Here is a 17957-nt window from a genome sequence, read left to right as displayed (position 1 = left end):
TACAGAACACACATTTCAATTTACAGACTGGTTCCAGGAATAAAGGACAGGATAGGACCTAGCTCAGGCACAGTGAATCACAGCATGCAGGGAAGGGATGCTCTATTCCACAGTCAGGGGTCTGCAGAAATGTTTGACAGAGCATTGTAATAACATCCCTCTGCACAATGCAAACACCAGCCGCACGATCCGGCAGCTCGACTCTGCACCTGCCCCTTTTCCACCCCCTCTCTTCCCAGCAGCACACAGGCTCAATTCGTATTAATTTTAGTTTTACAAACATTTTCCATTGAAATGGATCCATAACCAAGGAGATGAAGCATAACTCAGCACCTCGTACTAATCCTAGCTAATCTTCCGATGTCCAAATAGAATGTACGGACAACTACAAATCTAATCAAACCCAAGGAAAGCATGCCGGTTGTTGAAAACAATCTTCCACATCATGAGGACCCTTGAATTGCTGTTCCTATTCAGTTTCCTCATCAGACAATAGAACAAAGCTGCCTTCTAGCTCAGACTTCTAAGACCAGTGGACAGATGTGTAAGACTGAGGTTTACTCACCAAGCTCCCGTAACTCCATCTTTTCCAACTACAAATACTGCTTCTGAGCTGCTGCTACCAAGAAACGGCTTAGCGCTGTTGCCCGGAAGAACAATGAGCTGGAAGACCAGATGGCTCCGCAGTAAGCTCGCTCACGAAGCAGGTTTCCAATTGAGCCATGAGAAGAGTCCGGCCACACACCTTCCAATGGTACACACTCCAAGTCAAGAGAATAAGCATGGAGCTTTGCTTATGTTTATGGAGCTGGAGCCCAGGGGTGCTCTGATTGGCAGAAGTCATGGGAAGATCAGCCAATCAAAGGAAACCTCCATTTCAGGGAAACTCCTGATCATTTATTTAGCATCTTCATAGATCATCGGCTTTTCTGGGAAAAAGCATTTCACTTAGAGTATCACAAAAAAAAAATCTCTTACATTTGAATGCCCTATGAGTCTTTGTCAAAGAATCATATCACTCTTTTCTTGGTACTTCTCAATGCCTTCAATTTTTCTTGTTAAAAAAACATTAACAGATAAAAATAAAAAGAAGAAAGAGGTGGGAAAGAAAGAAAAGAAAGAGATGGTGATGAGCAGGAGATATTTCATATGCATCAGTTTCTACCTGGGGCAGGGAGAGAGGGAGAGAGAGGAGGAGTGAGAGCGGAGAAGAGAGAGAGAGAGAGAGAGGAGAGAGAGGAGAGAGAGAGAGGAGAGAGAGAGAGAGAGAGAGAGAGAGAGAGAGAGAGAGAGAGAGAGAGAGAGAGAGAGAGAGAGAGAGAGAGAGAGAGAGAGAGAGAGAAGGTGGGGAGTGCCTGGGCTCAATAATTACTGATTCTGTTGCCATGGAAACAGACTGGCTGCAGCGAGTTGGATTTGTGTGAACATCTGCTGCCAGACCCATAATCAACAGCAACTCATCTCTTCCCCTCTCCCTACTTTTATTTCATTGTGAGTTTGCTTCCCTCCACTACCTCTTCACACATAGTTTTTGTCCAGAAATGTCATGTAACACTGCCTCATTTTCCACAAAGATGGCTTGCACACCATGGGTGGGCCCATGTCCTGGAGGGCCAGCAGGAAGAGGAAAGCGCACCCCAACACAGGTCCCATGGGAGGAGCCACACCGGTTCCTACTTTAGAATGTAAACAAACAGCCTCCACCCCTAATTAAAATTTACAATCATGTCTGACCTCAAGAATTAATGATGATATCTTTTAAAAACCATTCATTATCTAATAGCCCTGGATGCTCTTCTACAACCAAAAATAATTTTAAAAAAAAGTTTGCAATCGTGTTTTGTGGTGGTGCGTGGCAAACCTTTGTCATGATGTGATTTTTAATCCGGAGATTTGTGGGAGATGTTGTAAGCACAAAGACTTTCTCAAATTAACACCTCACCAAGGTATTCCTAAAATGGGGATCTCTCTGAATTTTCTCAGCCCATTTTCAGTCCCTCCTTCCCTCTCTTCCTCCAGGAAGCAGGATCTGAATTAATGTCACAGACCTTGCCTATGCTGTCATTTTTTCCAGCAGGGGCCGCCACTGAGCAATGAATGTTTGAATGATCAGGTCTGCCTAAGAAGGAAGGAGGATCTAAGATAGTGAGCTCTCAAGCTTGTGTCTGAGGAAGCCCTCAATTCTATGGAAATTAGTAAGCATGAAAGACAACTAATAGCTTGTTTAAAATTGTAGAGAAAGGAATCATTCACTCCTCTCACCAATCTTCGCAGCTTGAAGGATCACCTGTTTAGAAAGGTTGTTGGCAAGCTGGGCAACCTCAGCACATTACAGAGACAGAGCAGGCTTTCTAGGGGACTGGACCTGAGACAGCTCAGCACACGTCTGTGACCACTGCAGTGATTTCCAACACATCCCTCCAGAATGAGCAAGCACCTCTGAACTCCCTTATTCTTTACATGATACACGGTCCAGATCCCACATCCATCCATCTCCTGATGTTCAGCTCTGCCCCACTGGTTCTGTTACTGGCTTTGGTCATTTGAACCTCTGAGTCCTGACAACACACTTTGTCTCTTTATGCTTCTATGAACTTAGGCAGAACTGCTCAGCCAACTTTTGCCTCCCAGATACCCAATCCCAACACTGGCAATGTTCCTAGAGGATTCCAAAGCTCCCCAGTTGATGACAGTTCACATTTCCTCTCTTACCTTTCTCTAACACTTGCTAAGCTGTCCTGATGACCGTTCTCTGTCATGGGAGCCCACGCCCAGGTTCAACCCTTTTACCTTCCTGAAACCACCCAAAAACCCACTGTTTCGTTGCAGAAACAGGTCATTCCAATGAGTGCTTTCCTCACCAAGGCCTATGAAGTTTTCCAACAAATCTTTAGTGAGTTTTACTTGGCAGGAAGTTGTCCTGGGGATGCTAATGACTGATACCGCCTCTGACTTACAACTCATAAGTTTTTGTATAGTAGGCTACAACTACTGACTCAGAGCTGTGATATGGGGTATGATGGACAGCTATGATCACAAAAAAAATGGATATAACTTAGTCAATGAGATCAGGAAGAGCATCTCAGCAGTGGAGGTAATTAAGCCTAAATCTAAAAGGAAGACTAGCTGGGCACTGCTGGAGAATGCCTGTAAACCTAGCTACTTAGGAAGCTGAGATCTGAGGATCATAGTTTGGAGCAAGCCCAGACAGACAAATCCATGAGACTCTTCTCTCCAATTAATCAGCAAAACAGACAGAAATGGTAGAATGGCTCAAGTGGCAGTGTGCCGGTCTTGAATGAACAAACTAAGCAAGACTATGAAATCTTGAGCTCAAGCCCCCAGACTGGCACAAAAAAAGAGGAATAAAAGCAAGATTAAAAGCTAACAAATTGGGAGTGAGAGAAAGAGACCCTCAGACATACAGAGTGACTCATGCACATGTTTGTGCTAGGAGGCAGCGTGGCGTCCTGGACAATTTGCAATAAGAAGAAGAAGGATCGTGTGATCCAAGAGATGGGAAGGGGGGGGGGGAGTTTGGGTCCTACAACCTACAACCAATGGCAAACCATTGCAGGACGCCATGACATGGCTCTGTATTCCACAAAAAAACCAACCCAACATGTCCCTCAGTTGACCTCAATGATACAGACCAGCAATCAGATTGTACTGGAGACATCCACAATTGGCTAGTTAAGTTGGACAGACATGAACTAAACCATTCAAAACCCAATTAGCATTCTAAGCACCCTACGTTTGGAGTTACCAATTTAATCCTCATTGCAACTATGTGACATATTATCATTATCCTCATGACACAGATAAGGAAACTGAGGTATGAGATTAAATAACCTGACCAAGGCTCAGGCTATCCAGGGTAGACCACAGACCACCTATATAAAAATTGTTTAGAGTTCTTTCTAAAATACAGAGTCCTTGAAGCCCACCACGTTCCTCTGAAGCCAGAATCTCAAGGAGCTGGTTCAGGGAACATTGCAGCACACTAGAGCATTCCCATTAAAAACTCACTTTGAGAATCTCTACTAAGAGATGTTTGAATAAAGGAAAAGACTAACCCTAAATTAACCTTCAATGTATAAAATGGAGAAGGATAGTTTATTCTTTTTGAAGAACGACACCTGGCTAGTCTTTCTTTTAGAATTGGGGGGGTTCTTAATACTTAAGTCACTCCAAAAGAACCCCCACATCAGAACAAAATAACCTTCTACCAAATGATGCAAATTTCTATTGCATCCTATACCCCAAAGTTAGAATGGAGCATGGGTATTAGCTCAGCCAGGTGTGGGGCACTAAGTTGCTATCTGTGAGGTTTATAAAGAAACACGGAAGTTCTTAAAGGAATTAAAGGAGTTAAAACTGCCTTAAGACCTGCCAGTAATCAACTTGGTATGATTTATTATCATGGACACAATGCGAAAAACAATAAATTTCTTTCATGAAGCCTTTAATTTCTAAAAAGATTCATTTTTAAAACAAAAATACAAAGTAGACAGCTAACTAACACCCTCCCCCAACACACACAATTTATCTGATCTACATCCCCTTGTCTATTCAACAGCTAATAATTCTTTGGCCCATCCAGCTAGTGAATCATGGCTTTCGTTCTGAAAAAGAACCAACCTCATTGGTATTTCCACAGCAGTCACTTCCTGCAAAATAACTGCAGGGTATTTTCAGGGATGTTCAAAGAATTGGTTCTGTGGAATCTTGTGCCACTGTTTTGTTACTGAGGATTTAGACAGGATACTCTATTTGATTAATTTGACCTTATTGGTGAGTCGCCCATTCTAGCAATGACAAAAATCTATACAAGCTTACAGACTTGCTGCTGAATCCCAAAAAGAGGGAGAAATAGATTTTTGTTTGATATTTTAATGTTTTAATGTATTAAATTTAATGTATTAAATTCTAGGAAACAAACACGTAAGCCACATTTCTTTCTCCCTCCTCCAGAGCACCAGCTGCTGACAGGTGAGCATGGCTCACATTTCTAGGGTTGAAGAGGTCAGTCATGGAATCTTTGGGGCACGGCAGACTTGAATAAATAGAAATGAGGTCTAAGTGATGCAGAAGATAAGATGGAATACGATGCCTCTCTAATAATTCCCAGTATTTCCTTAAGGATATTCGGTAAAATTCAGAAAGTTTGTAATCTTGCCAACTCAATTTTTTCCAAATATACCAAGGAAATGCCTTCCAGACTTTCAGGCTGATTTTTTTTTTTTTTAAAAAGGTATGCCAAAAAGGAAAAGTGAAAATGCCAAAATTCTCAGCTCAGACTTGCCAAGCGTATCCAATATTGATGTGAAGACAAGAATTCGAGCACATATCTCCAACTGTCCCACATGTGAAACCAATTCACCACAAGGAAAGGAAGATTCCAGGCTCTCTCACATTCTTTTTGGTTTTCAGACCTAACTCATCAATTTCACATAGAAATAATTCTACTTTCTGAGAGGAAAAAAAATACTTTCTGGTATTCTCCATCCAAAGACTAATTTCATCAGTTAGTAGAGATTAAACCCATAGCTTACCATATCTTGCCAAATGGTTAAATATGCTACTTTCTTTGCATTTTCACTTTCCCATTCACAGACACTTTAAAAGATGAGAAGGCCTGCAGATATTCCCATGCCTGTTGGTTGCATGGCAAAATAAGAATTACAGTGCCATAGAGCAGGTAAGCCACAGATGAATGAAATGAGTGAAGAGTTTGCTGAGCAAGAAAGAACCTAAGCAGATCAAGAAGACAGGAAGAATCAGTTTTCTCAGGCAAGCAAGATGAAGAAAGCAGAGATTTAAACAGTCACTCTCTGAGAAGTGGACGGGAGAAGGCAAAGAAGATGGCTTGAAGGAGATCAAGTTCTGCACACAGGGGCCCCCCCTAGGATCAAGGGGTCACCTACAGAATTTTAAGGGAAATTCAACTTAAATCCAGTTTATTTCTACTTTGCCACTTGTTGAAGACATTGGCTTTATTGGGAGTTTGCCACATCTCCTCAACACATTCAGGGTTTTAGCAAAGATTAGCAACCACCCTCACCTTACTAGAAAAAACAAGGAAAAATAACCCTGGTCACTTGGAACCAGCAGTGCCTTCACCAGGACAGATGAACTGTTCTTCATCCCAGCCCAGCCAGCAGCATATCATCATGGTTGCTCCACACTCTTCTCTATCATATCCATGTAAAGGAAGCTCAGAAACCTGAACCATGACCCTTAGGCAAGTTACATTGACAAGTTGCCCCCAAATGACACAGAGAACAAACTCTATAGTCCCATCGGTGGAGAATTTAAATTTGGATACAATCATAATCCTTAGTACTTGCTTAGTACTTGCTTGCATCTTTAAGCCACTAATTTCAGGAAGGGAGTTAATTTCATAATGCAAGCTTAAAAAGTGGACCCTAGGAGCAATTATTATCCTACTAATAGTCACAGACAAGGGATAATAGAGGGCCTCAGCTCTCTCCAAGGCCAAGACAAAACATGGCTTCCTAAAGAATTTGCTTAGAGTCCACCATCCCAGTGATAAGAGTATGAAATTGTGAAACTTCAAAATAAGCACCTATTTCTAACCATGGCTAAATGTTCTTGCTTGTGTATTTTAAGAATTTGTCGTACAGTAGGCATTTTAGCTCTGATGAATATACATGGAAAAAAATAAATTTCATACAAAAAAGCCCAGCTTGAAGATAAGTAGTCCACTACATCCATTAATATTTAGGAATATTGTGTTTCCCACACATTGCTACTTTCAAGCCATGGAAATGTCAGTAAGTTCTATCTAAGTTTTGTTCTACCTAAGTTTTTTTTTTCCCTCCAGGTAGTTAGTATATTTTATGTCTTTCCCAATAGATTCAGATCTGCTGGTGTGGTGAGAAACTACTTATACATCAAATCTTTCCTAAATAAAGGCCTTCCCAGCTGTCATTGTTCCTCTGAATTCTTTCTGCCCATGGAATACGCTTTTGCTATTGCACCTGGCATGTTATTGAAAGTCATCTCTTTTCAGACATCTGCTAGATGTCTCTGCTACTTTACTTGAGAAGACAAAATCCTACACCAAGCCAGGCACACTGTGGAAGTTTCCTGAGTCCCTGACTGCTGCTTTCTCCCACATCACAAGGTGAGTTATCTCTGACAACATTTTGGTGACTCATGGCTTGTTGTGGACCATTCCTTCTCCCTTCCACTCTCCCAATCCCGCCTGAAAGAGGATGCTCAGGAAAGCACTCCTACGCCTCGTTCCACAGCGGAAGTCCACGGCGGAAGGAGCGCAGGTGTTGGGCCCAGCTCGCTCTGCAATCTGTCTTCTTTTTCCAAGGATGTCACATCTGCTCAGAGCTTCCTTCAAGTTAATGAGTCTACCTAAGTCCTGCCTCAGATGAGTTTTTATCTCTGCAGCAATCAACGTAGATGCCAGGCACCCATCAAGCTGAGCCAGCACAGCTGGTACAACCCAGGCTTTTATTTCAAAGAATAATTATCACACTTGGCCTAAATTTCACACTGTGGTGTGATGTTCAAGGAATTCTCTGCTTGGACCATACCTACAGTCTGTGACAGTTCTGCACATAGTGAGGTTTTTTTTAAAAGAAATGATTATAACTATGACCGGTAGATCAAAATGTGGACTCTTCAAGCAAAAAAATTATAAATAAGCAAACAGTACAAAAGAAACAACTGTTAAAAAAATCAATCAAACCTCTGACATTTTCCATTAGTTGACATATAATGCTACATCCTGCTCTACATCCATTTAACGTAATATATAATCTTCTGATATTTAGATACAGGCACAAGTATTCTGAATTCTGGAAATAACTTCAACACCTAAATAAATAAATGTATCCATATTTGAATTTATCACGTACCCCTTGCTGAAGAGTTGAATCTCTTGAAATACAGAAGAAATAACAAGAAAGAAGAAATAACGACGGAATGAACATCTCTGTGCATACTGCTTCCTCCTTGAACCACTGGGATTCTGCTTGTTATTTACTAACTGCTCTTTGGATGGAGGACCACTGACCACGGCTGGGTTTATCAATGGCAGCTTTGTCCCATCAACTCCTTACAGTTTTATGAAATGTCAAAGGTTTGACCAGCAAAGCCAGCAAGAGGCCCTGGCCCCTTAGTTTCACCACGAATGCCAGTCCTTTCTTTTCACAGGAGGAGCTGCCGGTCTTCTGCGGCAGGCAGGGGTGAGTTACAAACCTATCACATGGGAGGCCATCCCTCACAGCTTCTACCGCAGGATGGCATAAGACATGAGTGTGTGCATGCTCAACTGAGCCCAGGTCTCCACAGGGATGAGAGCCAGTGTGAATATCAATTGTTCTCTCAGATAGCAAATCCCACCAAAACAAAGTCTGAAAGTATGTTTAAAGTAGGAAAAACCAAACCCACAACAGTCTTTTCCTTTCACCTGGAAATATCTTCATTTTTCTCCCCAAGTCTTAAAATGAAATTGCAACTATGAAAAATCTTAATAATGATTCTCATTTACCAATTCTGATCTGCTCTTAGGTTGCAAAGATTGTTCTAGAATGCACCTTTTCCTTTGCAACATTATAACCATCTCTCCCTCTGTTTTGGTTGGCACCCTGGAGTAGAAAAGAATGAATTAGGTCCAGTCTAGCTGCAGAAGAAGGACACAGGTAAGGACTTAAAATTAGGACTAGAGTTCTGGGTGCCTTCTAGGCTTCTGTAGCATTGTTTCCAGGCAGCCATGCAGGGAAGAAAGCCTCCAGAGATCTCTCTGGGAGTAAACATAAGTGGCTGAAAATGCAAGCTTAATCTACCTACAGATGAATGTATTCCCTGCTACACAATAGGGAAGCAGAAAGTGTACTCAAGAGGGAGTAGTCATGAGTCTTCATAAGCTGGTACTCAAAGGAACACAAAGTTTTCAACAGACTGTGCTAAAGGGTCTTCCTGAGAGCCACAATCAAAGACACAGATTAGGAAGTGCAAGGTCTGCCTGAGGAGCAGACAGACAGTGTAATTAATGATGGTGTGGTACCTATCTATAATCCCAGATACTTGGGAGGAGGAGGTAGGACAATCATGGTCCAAGGCCAGACCAGGAAAATGAATGAAAACTAAAATGGCTGGGAGCATGGCTCAAGGGATAAAAAGTCCTTTCCTAGCAAGTACATAGTCCCAAGTACAATTCCCAACTGCCCCCCTCCAAAATCCATGTTTAAACAGATGTAAAGATTAAGGCACAAGATAGGGCAATGACCCAAGCAAGGAAATGAAGGAGTTAGGATGTGCACCCCAGTTGGCAGGTTTGAGGGCAATGTTTTGAGGGCAGCTCATTTGATAAATTAAATGCTCACAGTACAGGGATACATGAAAGGGAGTTAAGTATTGTGAATAACAAAGAAGACGGCCTCAGGAGCCTCAATGGTCAGCATTTGAATTTAGCTACTTCTGCTTTAACATGATATAGGAATCAGGTGGGACTCTGTGAAATCACCATGATTGTCAGACAGAAATAGTCAAGCACTGACAATTTTATTGGGTTCTGCCTAATTCCTCTTTGGTGAGCCTCCTGATCCCTTTCTGGTTCCTTAGCTGGGTGGGGGAAGGCAAACAAAGACTGAGCAGAATATGGGAGCACTCCAGGACTCCATCCTCGGCAGGCTCTCTCCTGAAGTGCTTTGTAACTTGAAAATTGAATGAATAGAAAATTGTGGTAAAATGCATTCAATAAACATTGGTATCTTTTACTTACAGGCTTTTTTTTTCTGGTACATGCAGAAGTGAATTTTTATCTATCTAAAAAAAGAAAAACCAAATCAACAGCAATTCGACCTCATTCCTGACCAGCACCTGCTCCACTGAGGTGTGAGAATAAACACAGCACTGGCTCATAGCCTCGACCACAAAGAAAGAAGAAGAAGCAAGTCTTGTCCAGTGCCACAGAGGGCAACAGCTTGTCCACTTGGCCATGGTTAGAAGGTCTTATAGGGAAGGACATCTCTGTGAAATGCATGGTGCTTACGCCTTAACTTCTGCTTTAAGAACACAGCATCCAGGGAGCTTGCGGACAGAATTCCATGCTCTGTGATTCATGAAATGGAAATCTAGCATTCTATGCCAATGACATTTACTTCCATGGCAGCTCAAGCGGCAAAAAGCCATATGCCATCCACTTTGAATCTAGCCAAACCACGCAAATGGATATGTGAAAGAGAAATGAGAGAAAAAAAATAGGGACCAGAGCCGGGCCAGGGAGCTGCAGTCCTGTGAACACACAGACACTGGGGAAGCACCATCTTTCTACTCTTTGGATTTGTTTTTGGTGGTACTGGGGTTTGAACTCAGCACTTGAGCTTTCTAGGAAGGTACTCTACTGCTAAGCCCTTTTTTGCACTAATGATTTTGCACATTTTTGTCTGGATACATGCTGCCTAAATTTTCTTTTTTCCTTTTTATTTAGATTATGACTTATTCTATTATTTATTTATATTTCAAAATTATCTTAAGTAGTAGCCCAAAGAAATTGCAACTCAACATGCATGTCAGTTTACAAGTACAATGCTTCTTGATCAATGTCACCCCTTCCTTCATTCTCCCTTCTCTCTTCCAACCTCACCCATCTCCTCAATTTCCTAGTTCCATTTTCACATATGTGTGTGTTGAATATTATGAATGCATTCTCTCACTCTTGCTCTCTCCAGGCACCTACCTTCTCCCTTTGACTTCACCCTTCCTGACACTTCCTAGTATTCATTATGTTTGACTGTAAGTTAGTTGTTCAAAGGAGTTATTCCATTGAATTCTCCCCTGCATATACCATACTTTTATTGACCTATCTGTGCATATGTGCACAGGACCCTGAATGTGTTACATATGTATTTATAAATCAGGTGTAGCCAGGCACTGGTGGCACATGTCTATAATCCTAGCTACTCAGGAGGCTGAGATCTGAGGATTGTGGTTCAAAGCCAGCCTGGGCAGGAAAGTCTGTGAGACTTTTATCTCCAATTAAAACCAGAAGTGGCACTGTGGCTCAAGTGGGAGAGCACTAGCCTTGAAGAGCTCAGGGACAGCGCCTAAGCCCAGAGTTCCAGCCCCATGACAGACAACAACAACAACAAATAAATAAATAAATAAATAAATAAATTAGGTATAACTTCTACATATGAGAGAAAAACATGCATCCTTTGTCCCTCTGAGCCTGACTTATTTTACTTAATTTTTTCCAGGTTCACCCATTTCTCTATAACTGGTGTAATATTACTCTTCCTAATGAATGAGTACAATTCCATTGTGTGTGTGTGTGTGTGTGTGTGTGTGTGTGTGTGCATGTGTGTGTGAGAGAGAGAGAGAGAGAAAGAGAGACAGAGAGACAGAGAGAGCATATTTTTCATTGATCCAGTGTCCATTGAAGGATATCCCTCTGTAGCTAGGTTGACAGGTGCACACCACCACATCCAGCCTCTTTCCATTGAGATGGAATTTTTTTTCCTTTCTCTCTCTCTCTGTTTCCTTCTTTCTTTTCTTTTCCTTTCTTTCTGGGCCTGGGTTAACCTAAAACCATTATCCTCCTACTCTCAGCCTCCCCCCTCCATGTAACTGGGATGGCAAGAGTGAGACACCATGCTTGACTCCCTCTTCTTACTTCTATGACACTCTTGGGGCAATGGGATTCTTTCCTGGTTTAAGAGAATTGGGGGAGGTACAGGCAAACTAAGAATGGTCATATTTTTGTGAATAGCACGGTGTGTGATTTGATAGCACACTGCACAGGCAGTTTCTGGGGCTGGCTTGGGTAGGAAAGTCTCCATGACCAGCCAGAGCTGTTTGTCCTCTGCCCTGGAAGCACTCCTGGTATTCTCCTGGGAAAAGGCTGAGTGTCATCATTGACAGTATTTTCCTCACTGGCCTGGAAACAAGACAAGTGGGAAACAGAATACTCCCTGAATTGCCAGGATGTCTGGGTTAAGCAGGCCTAAGAGGGATATGATAAATGAATCAAGCTGAAAAATGAAAGAGCAAATTTTTTAGAACCAAGGGTTCTAACTGGCTTCTTAAAAAAGTGAAATTCAGTGTCTAATGCAATGATTCAATCTCTTTGAAGCTTTCCAAAGTGACATGTGTGGAAAAAATGATTACTACTGCCACTTACTTTAGGAAATAAATGGTAAAATCATTTTACCTCATCCTCAGAGTACAGACATCTGAAGAAATTTGGAGGGATGAATCCAGAATAGTTTCTCAATAAGACTTTTCACAGGGTGGGGTGGGGGGGTTCAAGAAGATGGAGGGGGAGAGCGGGAATGCAGAACTATTTATTCCATAAAAGTGCAAAAATACTTAGTGTCTCTGGTCCCTGAGATTTGAATCACAGTGATCCCCCCCACATTCAGATGGTGTAAGTGAATCTGGATGATTTGCCTTGTAGACTAATTTAACTGACAGATAAATCAGACATTTCTGGGCACTGAATCATTCATCATTCAACCCAAAGTACGTCAGCAGAAACTACCTAAAAAGCGCCTAGAGGAGGTTGAACCTCAAAACTTTTGCTTATAATGATCAATGGACTTTATTTGGATAGCTTTATAAATAAATAGCACTACCGAGCTAGAAGATATTTTTTTTAAAGGGAAGTGAAGGGTAAACAAAGGAGGAGGCTGCAATGCTTGGTAAGAAATGTATGCATTATCCTGCCCATGTAATTGTAGCCCCTCTGTACAGTATGTTCTCAAATAAAATAAAATACAATTAAAAAAAAAAGATATTTTTTTTTAAAAAAGTTAATTCCACTGTGTGGACTCAGAAGTGTCAAGTTTCAACCTGAATGGAAAGGAGAAAACAACCGTCACACAATGGTGATTGTGCAAAACCCTAAAGGAAAAGGACCATTCCAACAGGAAGGGAGGATATTTGTGGCAGAGGAAATGAGGATGAACTAATGCTGACATACAAAAGTGCTTCAGCACATGCAAGAAGTGGTGACCATTCAAAATAGGTGGGCAGTGCGTGGGGCAGGTGGAGAGGAAGACCTAGGTTTGAAGCAGGAGAAGCTAAGTTAGGCTAAAGGGAAATCTGAGTACAAATGCCAAGTCCAGGAAACTTCTGAGCCAGGTAAGAGTAAGAACAATGTGATTGAAATTTAGACCATGAGAAGAATTTGAATCTGGGAGATGAGCTAGTTCCTAACTTAGTTATTATCATGCTCATGCTGGGTAATAAACAATCCCAACAATCAAGTTATTCTCATTTTCATAGTTCTACAGATCCACTGAGATAGATGAAATTAATAGTTCTATGGACTGAACTGGGTGGAAGTGTGTTCCGTTTCTCTCATTCTGGGATAGTCACTGAGAGGGTAGCAGCTACCCTGGTTATCAGGATAATGGTAGCAATACAAGAACCCAAGCAAACTAGCCACAGAGTAGTGAACCTTGTGACAACTCCCAACCATAGACTTTTCATTAGCTTAAGCATGTCACTCAGCCACATCCAAGGCCAGGAATGGCCCCAATCTGCTTCTTCTCCATAAGGTCATGGAAAAAATGGACAAGTACATGAACATCACAGAGAAATGATGAATTGCGATCAGTCATTCAGTTGCCCAACACTGGGGTGAGAGAAGGAAAGGTACACATCAATGCAATGATGAGAAAACAATGAAGCATATAGTGATTTAAGGTGACTTTAGCCACTGATTGGTTTCAAAACAAGAGGGCCTGTTCCATCTGTTTCCAAATAGAAATGTACTTGATTGCTACCTGCAGGAGGGAGTGACTATTTTGTCTCCTCTCTCTATCTTCCCATGCCTACCCTGGCGCCCACCATGTTAAGAATGTTTTGCACATTGGAATCATAGCTTGGATGATGACTCTATTCACCACATCTCTATGGACATGGATTCAGTTGTGGAGTCTGTGGGGTGGGCACGAGAGAGGGACGTTTGCCTGGCTTCTAAATTCAAGGCACAGAACTAGGTCTATAGAGCATAGCTCAGCTCTGCTTTCAAGCAGCTGGAGACCTGTAGTTCACTGTGGTAATGGCCAGGCAACCAGGATTTGCAGCAGCTCACAGAGCAAGGGAGAGCATCTTTAGGGCTTCTAAAATGAGTTGTGGTCAAAATTGACAGCTTCATACTTCAGTCCTTTCCTAAAGAAGATATTGGCCCAGCTGGGGGACTGATTTCTGTGTTGAAAGGCCTTCTTTACAGACTCTCTGAGCACCTATTGTTACTTTTCATTCTTACCAGAACAGCAAGTGAACACATAAAAACAACAACAACAACAAAAAACAAAGAAGAAACTAGCATTTGGAATCCTCAAATCTTATATTCAATCTTAAACATTCATTTTGCCACAGAAGGGCTAGAGACACTATAGTCAAGTCCAGCCTGACACTGGCACCTTGTGGCTGCCTCTCCAGTCTTTGCCCTTGCTTCTGACCTGTTGGGACTTGATGGCTTAGCTCTATGCCTGCTGTTGGAAGTGAAGTCTGGTGTGGAAGTTCACCTATCAAATCTGTGTGCTTAGCTCCTATTTGGGAAAGTGAAGGTGAATACGCTTCATCCATAATTTACGGCTGGTTAGATATAAAAGCATAATTTTTGAGGAAACCTAGACAAGCATGTAAACAAGGCAAATTAGCACTTGATTTTGCATATGTAAATACTTACAAATATTTTACACTGGTAGCCTGGGAGATTTTCCATGTTGCAGAGGAAATCTAGAAATCTCACTTGGGATTCCGTAACTTGACCCAGCTCTGGTTTTAGATTCTTGCCTCTTAAGTCTTCCATCCTGACTGCTTATGTCATCTTACCTAGGGCACCAACACACCAGGCACCCAATAAGCAAGACTGAGATGAAGCTCCTAAGATCTTCTTTCCATTCTTCCTAAATGTCCTTTCTAGTGGTACATTCTCAAGCTCCCATTTAACGTAATTTACTCTGAAATTACAGGATAAATATTTTCTTTAAATCAGTGAGGACTTGTATTTTATGAGAGATCTCTTAATGGCGCCCTTCTTAACTAAGCAAACCTGATTCCATTCTGCCCTTTAATTTAAAATGCCTAAAATCTCATTATACCTTACTTAAAATGTAGGTAATACCCTGTTAATTGGACATATACTAATAAAATGGCATTGGTGCCATTATCAAAAGCTCTCACACAAACCACAATGGAATCTGGAAATCAGGTCATAGGAACTTGTTAGCAACTGACACAGAGCTCCAAAGTGTACTTAATAAGAGGGAAGAAGTTTCACAAGTGGCTGAATAGAGTTCCATAAAGCAGTTAGCCTGGATAGCCGTGATTATTCTCATACTCAAGGATGGTCTATAATTGAACCAAGGGATAGAGGTACTGAATTGCTTCCAGTAGAAGAGTGATCAGTCAGTTCTTTCTCATAAATGGCAAGTCCCAGAAGAGCACAGGCAAAGGGGTCTGTAGCTTACACACAGAGAAAGATATGTAGCTCCGAGAAGACGTCAGCAGCGAGAACTTATCACCACGAAACACCTCCCCAAATACATGGAGCATTACCAGGTTGCAATATTTTGTGACATTCACTCACAGTAAATAGTTCATATTTTAAGAGTAATAAATGCTCTGGTTACAGAGAATAACAGAAAGCAACACGTATTAATAACTTCAGCCTACTAAAAGTCATGGCTAACCTGCAAATAGTATCATTTTAAACAGTTTAACCTTTCTTCTCTTAATGGAAAGTATATAATAGGGTCAACATTAACTAATTCTCTCAGAAGGACTCAGCCTCCTGAAGGCTTTTTTATAATCACGGGGGTGGGAATGGAGGATGCACAGGACACCTGGACCCCTTTAGCTTCCTGTCTGTGTTCTTCATAGATGCTGAGCAGACCCTGTGCAGCTGAAACCATGGAGCTGACAAATTTTAGGACATTAGTCATTCAGTCCAAGGGAGAAGCTTGGCCACTTTACTAAAAAATGTGTTCCCAATAGAATCCTTTCCCTCTTGAGAGGAAGTTAGTCTTAGTCAATTGGTCTTCTCCACAACACACTTGATTAGTGATGCCTCTCTTCTAGAACACCTTATTACTGACATGTGAGGGTATACTACTACCCCTGCCTTGGCCAACATTCCAGCTCCTCTCTCACAGAAAGAAGAATCCGAAGTGCTGAAGTACACCAGCCCAGTCCAAGCCTTCTACACAAGGCCAATCAGGTGGAAGGGAGGACCCAGGATTCCTATGGTCAGCCCCAAGTCACCTGTAGTGCATTTGGCATGGGCTAGATTCAGAGCCTACAAAGAAATACTGCCGTTGTTATTATTGCTTCACATGTGCAAGATGAGAAGGGATCCGGCAGCTAAAGGAAATGCTCAAGTTCAAGGTCATGCTGCCAGACTCTTAACCAGGTCCTCCTGCTAGCTAGCCTTTAGCTGCTTAATGCAAAAGAAAGCCCTCATTTTGGGGAACAAGAATTGATTCTTGAGGAGCAGCAAGATGCACTCTTTTTTTTTTTGTCGGTTGTGGGGCTTGAACTCTGGGCCTGGGCGCTGTCCTTCAGCTCTTTCAGCTCAAAGCGAGCACTCTACCACTTGAGCTACAGCGCCACTTCCGGTTTTCTGGTGGTTTATTGGAGATAGGAGTCTCAGAGTCTCTCCTGCCCGGGCTGGCTTTGAACCAAGATCCTCAGATCTCAGCCTCCTGAGTAGCTAGGATTACAGGCGTGAGCCACCAGCGCCCGGCAAGATGCACTCTTTTATGTCTAGCGTATAGTTGTATATACGCAACATATGTTAAACAATCCACCTGTAATTACAGTTTCAGGAGGAAGGTGACTAAAGGAAAAAAAAAGTCCTAAAAAGTTCTTCCAAATTGACATGGTGGCACAAACCTGTAATATAAGCTACGTGGGAGGCAGAGCTAGGAAGATCATACATTTGAGACCAACCTGGACAAGTCCAAGAGACAGTCTCTCAAAAACAAAATGCAAACAAAGGGACTGAGATCATGGCTTAAGTAGAGAGCACCTGCCAGCATGCGCAGGGTCCCGGGTTCAAGCTTTAGTACTGGAGCACAAAAGGCTCTTCTGGAGGTGGGAATCCACCTCCAGAAAACTACAGCTGGCTTCCCCAGTGGATACAGGTTGAGATACCTGCTAGTAATACACATCATTTCATAAAGTGCATGCATGTGCACATGCACACACATGCATGCATGCACAGGTGTGTGCATGCGTGCACACACACATACATGTCTATTTAAATAAATACCTGCTTAAAATAATAGGTTGTAGCAAAGTCATTTTGGGTCTTTCTGATGTCTCTAGATAATATAAAAATTGCTTCTGATGAGGACTGTGCAGGAACAGCATGATTACAGTCTAAGAGAAAGTATCCATGGACAAGATTAACAGTACCTTACACGAATAGCTGAAAAACACACAGGAAACTATTTATACCTATTCAGTGGGTAATATCAAAGGAAAACCCAAATCTATTCAATAATGCACTTGCTTCTAGAAGATGTCCAACTGCCTGCAAGGCCAACCCATGATTCAAACGCCCAATGACTCAGGAGAGAGAAGCCTATGGAATAAATACTGCTAATGGTCCAGACAGCTGAAAAATACATAACCCCACTGTACCATATTAGGCCTTGGTAAAGGACTTTTCTACTTACATATTCATGTTTCAGTTAAAATGTATACCTACTTTATTAGCCACACCAGGCCCAGTTCAGATCAATAACAGCAGCACTAGATAGAATTCTAATGAAGATAAACAACACTGCATCCTCCCAGCTTGCCCTGGGCATGGATATACAAGGCTTCCTTTCATGACTGACTCCAAAATATTTTACAGTCACCTGCCTCATGCAAATGAGGCTCATGTTTATTCATGAGGAGAGTTACAGACCACCTTTCATTCCCAGGCCTGCTCAGCTAACCAACAGAGT

The 17957-nt window shown here is 42.0% G+C and overlaps 1 protein-coding gene across 10 annotated transcripts in view; it reads right to left on the bottom strand.

The window, feature by feature from the left end:
• The window catches only part of Elmo1 (engulfment and cell motility 1), a 444820-nt gene that overhangs the window by 127079 nt on the left and 299784 nt on the right, over positions 1–17957 (bottom strand). The window contains exon 1 of one of the 10 annotated variants that reach the window (XM_070014224.1): positions 566–1176. The exons of the other annotated variants lie outside the window; for them this stretch is intronic. The gene's annotated coding sequence lies outside the window, so the exon portion shown is untranslated. Of the gene's footprint in view, positions 1–565; positions 1177–17957 lie in introns of those variants that run through there. 10 annotated transcript variants of the gene reach the window in all.

The sequence above is a fragment of the Dipodomys merriami genome, unplaced genomic scaffold (assembly GCF_024711535.1).
Source record: "Dipodomys merriami isolate MVZ:Mamm:240054 unplaced genomic scaffold, mDipMer1.0.p SCAF_94, whole genome shotgun sequence".
Classification (NCBI taxonomy): domain Eukaryota; kingdom Metazoa; phylum Chordata; class Mammalia; order Rodentia; family Heteromyidae; genus Dipodomys; species Dipodomys merriami.
The sequence above is the reverse complement of the archived record's forward strand: the minus strand, read 5'-3'. Positions and strand labels throughout refer to the sequence as shown.